This window comes from Pistacia vera, unplaced genomic scaffold (assembly GCF_008641045.1).
Source record: "Pistacia vera cultivar Batoury unplaced genomic scaffold, PisVer_v2 Contig853, whole genome shotgun sequence".
In the NCBI taxonomy this organism is placed as follows: Eukaryota; Viridiplantae; Streptophyta; class Magnoliopsida; order Sapindales; family Anacardiaceae; genus Pistacia; species Pistacia vera.
Window position 1 is genome coordinate 34,127 of NW_022196727.1, and position 10,178 is coordinate 44,304.

At 37.9% G+C, this 10,178-nt stretch overlaps 1 non-coding gene across 1 annotated transcript; it reads right to left on the reverse strand.

Annotated features, from left to right (window-relative positions):
- Positions 1 to 9,380: 9,380 nt before the first annotated feature.
- Positions 9,381 to 9,487, reverse strand: LOC116118669. The gene has a single exon (XR_004126196.1). It is a non-coding gene; the product is annotated as a small nucleolar RNA R71 (small nucleolar RNA).
- Between the last annotated feature and the right edge of the window lie 691 nt (positions 9,488 to 10,178).

Consider the following 10,178-nt stretch of genomic DNA (forward strand, 5'->3'; position numbering starts at 1 on the left):
CTATACCCTAAAAACTTTATCGTACCCTTAGGAGAAATTCAGTCCTAATGCAAACACAAGGAATAGAAGAGTTGTACGATAAGCCAAAAGAATAGTTTGGGGGTTGGGAGAAGAGAAATAAAAACAAAAAAGATAGTCACCTCAATTCAATTGAAATGATTCTTATTAAAGAAAAAAAAAAAAAAAAAAAACTATTTTTGCCTAGTTTAAGGGTATACCGGTGGAAACCAGAACCTGCCTTAAAAACTGCCTAGCATACTTGGCAACCTCTGGTTATACAATGCCCATGTACACCTTAAACGCAATTCCCTTGCCACATTTGTGGTATCCAAAAAAAGAAAGATACAAGTTGAGGGATGTGAATTAGTGGACATTGATTGGTGGTGAGAAGAAGTGGAGTTCAGATTTGATGTTAGTTTTTGCATTAGGAAAAACCGAGTTTTCTTACTTTGGTATTCCTACTTTTTTCTGGAACCCACTATTTGAGCCTAACGTTACAAGCTTTTAAAGAACCTTTTGATTCTTATCTTGTCTAGTCCTTATTAGTGGAGGTAGTTCGATATTAGGTTATGGAGGTCTGCAACATTTGATAAACTTTACATTTTTGCATAAAATAATCCAGGAAGTTGGAATGTGGATTGAAGTGGGGACACCTACTAAGTGGCCCATTGAGGAAGACAGTCGATATAGTTTATAACTTCTTGGAGTTTTGAACATTTCCTGATAATAATTTTTTCAACAACTTTTGAGACTTGTGTAAATCTAGGCAATTCGTTTGTTGAGTTTGAGTTGTTGGTTTTTGTTAATTTTTCAGCTTTGTTGGGTGAGTGTTTGTGTTTTGTTCGTTTGTTATGTTTGGTTTCCGTGAGTTTGTTTTAATGTATGTCGGGACAAGCAATCTTTAGTTTGGGGTATTGATATCGTGGATTATACCGTTTTCAGTAGTTTTAGTCGGTATTTCAAGTACTTTCTAGTTCATTTTTTACCTGAATTGTTGCTTAATTCTTACATTTCGTGTTTCAGGTTAAATGGACATTTTGAGTAGATAAGGACAAAATTGGAAATTCTGGACTTAGAAGTTAGCGGATCTCAAAGTTGGGAGAGTTCTGAAGCAAGATAAAGCACTATGAGGTTGTCCCAAGGGAGAGCACCTAGGATCGAAGAATCAAGCGAAGATGCAAGCAGAGTGGCATTACGTAATTTCAGAACTTTTCAAAAAGCTTCGCCGCGGCGAGATTGTGTCTTCGCCGCAGCGAAACGCGCCAGTCACGAAACGATATGTTTCTTTCTTCGCCGCGGTGAGATTTCTTCTTCGCGCGGTGACGTCTGCAATTTTCAGTTTTGAAAATGCACAGTTTTATTTTTCTAGCATTTGTATGGGTTTTGGGTGAGTATAAAGGAAACTAGCCTTTTTGCAAGAAGTCTTCGAATAGGGTTAGGGCGCTTTTTACATTTCCTTAGTTTCATTTTGGGAATTTTTGAGATTGAACAAGGGTTAGATTCGATTTCGAACCAGGGGATTCATCATTTGGGGAGATTTCTTATCTTTTCTTTATTTTCATTATGTTGAACTTAATATTTTCGTTTCTTTCATTTGTGTGTGATTTAGCCATGAACTAACATTTTGGGTTAGGGTTTGATTGTAGTTCGGATTTTTAATGGGTTAAGTTATTGATATTGTTCTTTCAATGATTTTGCTTTGATTGTGTGTTTATTCTGCATTACTGGTTTTATGTGATGAACATGGATGAGATTGAGAAATGAATCATGTTAGGCTTCTTAGGTAATCACCATTGTAGTGTTGGATGCTAGAGAGATTCAAGAACCAATGAATCATTTATGGACTCTTGTGCTTAATGAGCTTAGAATTATTAACTTTCAATTTGTTGGGTGCGGAAGGTTAATAGGTAAGAGTAGGAAAATTTGGCTGAGAAGGTATGTTTGACACTTTAGAGAGTTCGATTACAATAATGCATGTGACTATGAATTTAGTTAATTCTTGAGGTTTACCCATAAGTCCGAATGAAGTCAAAACCCTACCCTATTGTTTGAATTGATTTTATCCGTTTTAAATTGGTTTCATAGTTAATTTTTAATTTAGTAAATTTGTTAATTATAGTTTTAATGTTCCTCAAATCCAAAGAAATTTGATTGCTTCAACTTGAAGACGGTAGACAACTTAGGGCTTAGGACCAATCCTAGTGGGAACGATACCAATCATCATTATATTACTTGTGCGATTTGTATACTTGCACAATTGCATGTTGTAGGAAACACGCATCATGGAACCACCTGAAGGGGTAAAACCCATAGGGTGTAAATGGGTCTTCAAGAAGAAGACTGACATGGATGGCAACGTGATACTTATAAAGCCAGGCTGTTGCCAAAGGTTTCAAACAAATTCATGGCATTGACTATGAAGAAACCTTTTCGTCGTTCCATGATTAAATCCATCCGATTATGCTTGCAATTGCTGCTATCATGACTATGAGATTTGGCAATGGATGTCAAAACTGCTTTCCTGAACGGAAACCTTGGGAGGATGTGTATATGACAAACCTGATGTTGTTCTTGATAGTCAAGCTAATAAGGTATGCAGTTGCAGAGATCCATTATGGACTCAAGCAAGCTTCAAGGAGCTGAACATTCTTTTGATGAGGTCGTTAAAGAATTCAGTTTTATCAAGAACGAAGATGAGCCTGTGTTACAAGAAAGTGAGTGGGAGCGCAGTAGCATTCCTAGTGTTGTATGTCGATGACATATTCTGTCGGAATGATACCGAACTTGCAGTCGGTAAAGACTTGGTTATCCAGTGCTTCTCCATGAAGGACTTAGGGGAAGTAGTACATCCTTGGATAAAGATCTATTGATAGATGCGTAGGTTGTTGGCTAAGTCAAGTGCATATATTGACAAGTATAAAAGATTCATATGGAAGAATCCAAGAAGGATTTCTTCCATGTCACATGTGTTTATCTCTACGGAATTGTGTCTAAAACACAAGATGAGAGAGATAGGATTAAGAGGATCCCATATGCAACAACAATTGGATCCATCATGTATGCCATGCTATGACTCGGATTGATGTCTCATGTGCTTTGAGCATGTAGTAGATATCAATTGCTCCAGGTGAGCATCACTGGATGGCTGTCAAGAATATCTTAAGTACCTGAAGAGGACTAAGAATTTTCTTGGTTTATGGAGGGGAAGATGAGCCACTGTAAGAGGATACAGTGATCTAGTTTCCAACGGACAAAGATGATTATCGATCGCAATAGGGTTTGTATTTGTCTCAATGGCGGTGTAGTGAGCTGAAGAGCTCCAAGCAAACATGAGGGACTCTACAATGAGGCTGAGTATATTGCATTATTAGATGCGGCAAGGATGTATCCGATTAAGAAGTTCATTACGAACTTGTATGGTTCCACGATTGTTGTCTATAGACATCTATTGTGACAACAATGAGCAATTGCTCAAGCCAGGGAACCAGTCTCATCAGAATCCAGACACATACTCAGACGATTCCATCTCATCAGAGAGATAGTTGAGAGGAAAGACGTGCAGATTAGTAAAGTGCATACTGACGACAATCTCGCAGATCACTGCAAAGCCTCTACGTAGCAGAAGAATGAAAGGCACTTGAGATCATTTGGTATAAATACATGAATGATGGCTATAGTGCAAGTGAGAGATTGTTAGAGTAGATGCCCTAGAGCAATCTATTATTAGAATTGACTCTTGTAATAATGTTCATTAATCAATAAAGGTTTTATTCTATATCGCGTAAATATTATTATTGCAATATGTTTTGATATAGTTTTAGAATGTAGAACGTGACAGGGTATCAAGTGTTTCAAATCTTGATAGTGAGAACCCTATGAGCACTATGGTGGCCATTCTAGAACGTCGTAGCCCCGTATTATTCTGAAGTAAGGGCACAATAATACGTAAGGCTATCATAGTGTTGAAGACCTGTCGAAGGCAGTGATTGATCTCACTTGTCAAGGTGTTTGGTGACAACCTGGTGCAACAACGGGGCTTGGTAGGCGATATACGCACGCAAGTCACTGACTGACACCACAGAGGATTCCAATGGATGGTAACCCAGTGTCTATGGAACAATACCTCACGAATGGTGTGCATGTGATCCTTAGACTTGACACACCAGCGCCTTGTGCACGAGGTTGAGTTGACACTAGCCTAACGCATTTCTTTCAGAGCTATCAATACGTGGTGATTGGCTCATCAAGGAGTGTATAAGACTAGGTGGTTGACGAGAATCACACCTCGGTACGAGAGAAGTTATCTCAGGCGCAATTCAGTATGAACAGTACATAAAACTGTGCCACAGTGGGATTGAGTTGTTGCTATATCGTTTATAATACAGGTCATTGTCCAGAAACTAATACAATATCGAGAAACCGAAGGTTGACACTATTTCTATGCCTTCGTCGTCGAGATAACGATGATGAAAGGATCGAATTGTACGGTAACCATATGTTGACAGGTACTACTTTGCTGAATCCGAATCTATGGTGGCCATGATGCCTTGCTAGGGCCAATCTTGGTCTGTGTATTGTGAGACGATTAATTGGTGTTAATCGGATACACATTGGTATGATGAGGAGCCTATGGGTCACACACATAGAAGTAATTTAGAGCTAGAAGAAAGAAGGCGTTTTCGTCTTTTAGGCGAAAGGGTATTTTTGGTAATTTCACAGTGCAATTAAATTTGTTAGGTGTAGCCTTTTATTTAATTTTTAGAAAATTAAATATGAAATTACGTTTAAAAGTGTTCCACATATTTAAATAAATATCATTATTGTTAAATGTTAATATATATATATATATATATATATTAATAATATATAATTATTTTAATTGAGATAATGATGAAATAAAATAAAATCTAATTGGGAGTGTTTGGTAACATGGGTGTTTGGGTTGGAGCCCAAGCCTATTCCATAAGGATAGGGCAACTAAATAGACTATAAAAGAGAAAAGGTGTGTGTGATTTTAATTAATTCATTCATTCTTTGATTGAAAGAAAAACATAACCCCAAGAACACTCTCCCACGCCACATTGATTTTGCTTTGAAACAAATTCTTTGATTTTTCTTCTTGTTTCTTAAGCTAAGGAAGATCTAGCAAATTCCTATTAGTTCTTTGTGATTGTCTTCGTGTGGACTACGGGGCTCAATCCTACACTTGGGTCGGTAGCAAAATACGTTCAGAGACAACTTGGAGGAGCCTCCAAACGTGCGTAGATTATGAACCTTGAATCTGATTTTCTGCAGATTTAATTTATATATTGTTAAACTGTGATATTATACTCGGATTTTGGTTCTAAGGAACGATCCATGTCATTTATGTTTTGTTTTCCGCTATGTAAGTGGGTGTTCACTAACACAATCTCGTGGGAACGATGCCACTCATCACTTTATTACTTGTGCGACTAGTGCACTTGCTATATTGCATGTTGTAGTAACAATGCATCAAGTTTTTGGCGCCGTTGCCGGATATTGATTTTTGTGTTAACATTGAAATTTTCTTGAGTTAGCTAGATTGGAGTTTTATTTTTGTTTTAATTGTTTATTAGTAATTGTTGTTGCTTTCTGTTAGTAGTGATCTCACGTTTTTTCTCATTCTGTGAATTTATGCGAAGAGCGAGACGTCAGCCAGTGGTTCCTGTAGATCCAAAGATTGAAAGAACCGCAAGAATACTTAACAGAGACAGAGAAAAAACGAGAGGCCATAGCTGTTGAGATGGCAGAAAATAGAACATTAAGGGAATTCTCAGTTCCTACGGTTGATAGCAGTGGGTCAAATATACTATACCACAATACAAGCCACAACTTTTGAAAAAAGCCGACAATCATCCAGATGATCCAACAGTCGTGTACAGTTTAAGGGAGATTTGAAGGAAGATCCAATATGCCATTGCAAATTTTAGAGATTTGTGATATTTCAAGTCAAACAGAGTGTCAGATGACGCCATCAAATGAGATTGTTCCCTTTTCATTGAGGATAAAGCAAAGGGATGGTAATGGTACTACCACCAGGGACGATCATAACCTGGAATGAATTATCACAGAAGTTCTTGACCAATTGTTTCCTCCAGCCAAATCTACGAAGATGAGAAAGACATCACATCATTTCTCCAGGAAGAGTCTGAATCATTATATGAGGCATGGGAAAGATACAAGGAACTACTGAGGAGGTGTCCACACCATGGTTTGCCAATATGGATGCAAGTCTAAACGTTTTATAAAGGATTGATGGTTAATGTGCAACGATGGTGGATGCAGCATCGGAGGAGCATTGCAAAACAAGACACCTGAAGAAGCTCATGAGTTGCTTGAAGTTTTGGCAAGCAACCATTATAAAAGACCGAATGAGAGGATACAATCGAAGAAATCTATGGGTCTTCATGAAGTTGATGCATACCAGCCATTTCAGCTCAACTTACAGCACTTTAGAAGCAGTTGGGAAGTATGCAGGTAAATTTATTCAAGCTCCTCAACTAACTTGTGATCTTTGTGTAGGGAATCATGTGAGCAGTGAATGTCAAGTGGGGAACACCGTTTGCTTAACTTCATCATCATTGGAACAGGTTAACTACTTGGCGAAATCAGAGGCAACTGAACAATCCATTCTCCAACACATATAATCTTGGTTGGAGGAATCATCCAAACCTATCTTGGGGCAATCAGAATCAATAGAATCAGCAGAACAATCAATGGAACCAAAGAATGATGCCAAACAACCAAGCGGGGATGAACAATTAATCAAGAGAGCAAAGATTGACAAAACTAGAGGATAGTTCGAAAAGTTTATGCAAGAGACCACAGGTTTCATGAATGAGACAAGCGAATTTCGAAACCAAGGCGTCCATTCGGAACTGGAGGTACAGGTGGGTCAATTGGCCGATAAGTCAATGAGAGACACAGGGTTCCCTACCAAGTAACATAGTGACAAACCCACGTGAACAAGCAAATGCAATAACACTGGAGTGAGACAGTCTTGGAAGAGGTGGAACAATCAGGGAAGAATGAAGCCCCCAAAAGAAAAGGAAGATTCATGAGGAAGTTGACGAAGAGATCATTTTTGAAGAGAAACCAACCAGTCTTCGGGAAGATGAACAAAAGCGGGAAGAGAGGCAAAGGCAAAAGAAAGAGAAATTGCCAACCAGAGTTGGCACACACCACCCCTCCTGTGCCTTCCTCAGGACTCAAAAGAAAAATCAGGGTAAGTAGTTTACCAAATTCATTGAAATATTTAAAAAAACTGCATATTAACATTCCTTTTGGAGAACATTGTAACAGATACCGAGCTACGCAAAATTTCTCAAGGAGATTTTGATAATCTGAGAATTACAACTGTTTTTATTAGGCTTTTAGGCTGGATTTTAGATACTTCTTAGTTCATTTATGCCTGATTGCTACTTAATCTTTACATTTTGTGTTTCAGCCTAAAATGGACATTTTGAGAAATAATGAGCGAATTGGAGTTTTTAGACTCAGAAGTAAGCGGATCTCAGAAGTGGGAGAGTTCTGAAGCAGAGTAAATCACTATGAAGCTTGTTTCCAGGGAGAGCATCGAAGATTGAAGATTCAAGCAAAGAAGCAGTCGAGGGAAATTTTGCAATTTTAGAATTATTCATGAAGATTTGCCGCGGCGAAGTTTGTTCTTTGCCGCAGTGAATGAGTCACGTTCAAGAGTTATTTTACTTTCGTCGCCGCGGCAAGATTCTTCTTCGCTGCGCGGCGAAGTCTGCAAATCCCAATTCTTGTAAAACACAGTTTCATTTTTAGGAAAAGTTTTAGGTTTTGGGCGAGGTATAAAGCGAAACTTTACCATTTTGAGAGGAAGCGTGTTTTTCCTTAGTTAGAAAGCCTTTTCATCTTCTTAGTTGAGATTTGATGAATTTGTGTTGAAAAGTGAGAAGATTGGGATTGAATCTAGTGGATTCTACAACTAGGAAGATCTCTGTCTTTTCTCTCATTTATCATGTTGAACTTTGTGTTATTGTTTTTTTTTTTTTTTTTTTTTTGCTTATTGTATTGATTTAGCTATGAACTAACCCATTTTGGGTTAGGGTTTGAGTAGTTCGGATTCTCATGGATTAAGCAAGTGATTTTTTATATTATATGCTATTGCAATGATTGTGGGTTATTCTGATTTTAATGTTATTAATTGATGAACATAATGAGATTGAGAATGAGTCATGTTAAGCTTCTTGGGTAATCACCATTGTAGTATTAAATGCTAGAGATAGATTTAGAATCAATGAAATCAATCTAGGATTCTAGTGCTTAATGAGCTTAGAATCATTAATCTTCAATTTGTGTGTGTGGGAAGTTTAATAGGGAAGTAGGAAAACATAGCTGAGAAGGTATGTTTACAATTTAGAGAATTTGATTTACATCATGCATGTGAATAAGGAATAGATAATCTGTAGTTTAATCATAGAGTCTGAATGAAGTCAAAACCTTACCCATTGTTTAAATTGATATTACCTTGTTAATCTTGCTTTCATATTTAGCTTTGAATATTTGAAATTTTGTTTTAGTTTTAGTTTAAATTTTCTCCCATATCCAAACAAATCGATTGCTCAACTTGAAACAGTAGAAAACTTAGTGCTTAGCAACCAATCCTTGTGGAACGATACTCACTCATCACTTTTTACTTTGTGCGACTAGTGCACTTGCTATTTATGCATGCTGATTAACAACGCACCAAGTTTTTGGTGCCATTGTCAGGGATTGAGTTTGTGGTAACATTAAATTTTCTTGTGTTAGCTAGTTGGAGTTTTATTTTTGCTTAATTGTTGTTTGTTTAAATTTTGTTATTCTTTAGGTTAGTTGTGATCTCACTCTCTCTATTTTTTGTGTAGTTTTCCAAGAGCAAGACGTCAGCCAGTGGTTCTTGTTGATCCTGAGATAGAAAACCACTTGAAGACTGAACGAAGGAGAGAGAGAGCTACAGTTGACTAGAGTCATGTTGTGAGATGGCAGAGAATAGAACACTGAGGGAATTCTCAGTTCCCATAGTTGAGGCAAGTGGGTCAAGTATTACTAGATCAGCGGTACAAGCCAACAACTTCGAGATAAAGCCAGTAATCCATCCAGATGATCCAACAATTGGTTTAGTTCAGGGTGATTTAAAGGAAGATCTGAATCTACACATTGCAAATTTTTTGGAGATTTGTGATACGTTCAAGTCAAACAGAGTGTCAGATGATGCAATCAGATTGAGACTATTCCTATTCATTGAAGGATAAAGCTAAGGATGGTTACTGGCACTATCATCAGGACAATCACCACATGGATGATTTAGCACAGAAGTTCTTGACCGAATCTTTTCTTCAGCCAAGTCAGCAAAGTTGAGAAATGATATCACGTTCATTATTCAGGAAGAGTCAGAATCATTGTATGAGGCTTGGGAGAGATACAAAGAATTATTGAGAAGGTGTCCACATCATGGGTTGCCAGTTTGTATACAAGTCCAAACATTTTATAATGGATTAACGGTGAATGTGCAAACTATGGGGATGCAGCCTCGGGAGAGCACTACAGAATAAGACTCCGGAGAAACTCACGAGTTGCTTGAGGTTCTAGCAAGCAACAATTATCAAAGACCTAATGAGAGGGTGCAAACTGAAGAAATCTATGGGTCTTCGTGAGTTGATGCATATACAGCCATTTCAGCCCAACTGACAACACTTCAGAAACAGTTGGGAAGTATGCAGGTAAATTCCATCAAGCTCCTCAATTAACTTGTGATTTTGTGTAGGTAATCACGTGAGCAGTGACTGTCAAGTAGGGAACTGTTTGCCTCAGCATCATCATCATCGGAGCAGGTTAACTACTTGGCTAGAAATCAAAGGCAACCGAACAATCCGTACTCCAGCACATAATCTTGGTTGGAGGAATCACTTGAACCTATCTTGGGGCAATCAAAACCAATAGAATCATCAAAAAATCAATGGAATCAAAGGGCATTGCCAAACAACCAAACAGGGGTGAAAAACCAACAAGGAGAGCAAAGGGTGACAAAATTGGAGGACATGTTTGGAAAGTTTATGAAGAGACCACGAGTTTTAGAATGAGATGAGAACAATTTTAGAAATCAGGGGGCTTCATTTAGAACTTGGAGGTACAAGGGGGTCAGTTGGCTG